Genomic DNA, 740 nt, shown 5'->3' with positions numbered 1-740 from the left:
GGGAGGTCGGCCCAGCAGCGGCAGCGCCGACGCCTCGAACGTACTCACCTGGCGGTCGGAGATGGGGGGAGGTATGGGGAGATGTGGGGAGATATGGGAGAGAGGGGGGAGAGAGGGGGGAGAGAGGGGGGAGAGAGTGAGGAGAGGAGAGCTACATCTCGGCTACATCTCGGCTACATCTCGGCTCCATCTCGGCTACACCTCGGCTCCATCTCGGCTAGATCTCGGCTAGATCTCGGCCGTACCTCGTCCGGCGTGAGATGGCAGCCGCTGGGCGACCAGACGAGGACGTCGCCGCGCACGCTGCTCTCGGCGCCGGGCTGCGGGAGGTGTGGGGGAGATGTGGGGGAGATGTGGGGAGATATGGGGGAGATATGGGGAGATATGGGGGAGATGTGGGGGAGATGTGGGGGAGATGTGGGGGAGATGTGGGGGAGATATGGGGGAGAGATGGCGAGATATGCGGGAGATATGCGGGAGATATGCGGGAGATATGCGGGAGATGTGGGGGCGCCGGGCTGCGGGCGGGCGGGGGGAGAGATGGGGGAGATACTGGGGGAGAGACTGGGATAGAGACTGGGGGAGAGACTGGGGGAGAGACTGGGAAGAGATTGGGGGAGAGATTGGGAAGAGATGGGGAGGTGTGTATGGCGGCAGCACCGCCTAGTACAAAGGGGGTATGTCTCCCCCGTCTCTCCCCGTCTCTCGCACATCTCCGCCGCGCGCCTGGTACGGCTGCA

General features: G+C 64.7%; 1 protein-coding gene across 1 annotated transcript in view; it reads left to right on the top strand.

The window, feature by feature from the left end:
- The window catches only part of EMIHUDRAFT_466244 (hypothetical protein), a gene marked incomplete at its 5' end in the record, with an annotated part of 6887 nt that overhangs the window by 1421 nt on the left and 4726 nt on the right, over window positions 1–740 (top strand). The gene's annotated exons all lie outside the window — the stretch shown is intronic.

This window comes from Emiliania huxleyi, assembly GCF_000372725.1.
Source record: "Emiliania huxleyi CCMP1516 unplaced genomic scaffold EMIHUscaffold_96, whole genome shotgun sequence".
Classification (NCBI taxonomy): Eukaryota; Haptophyta; order Isochrysidales; family Noelaerhabdaceae; genus Emiliania; species Emiliania huxleyi.
Note: the sequence above shows the minus strand (reverse complement) of the source record. Positions and strands in the feature narration are given on the sequence as shown.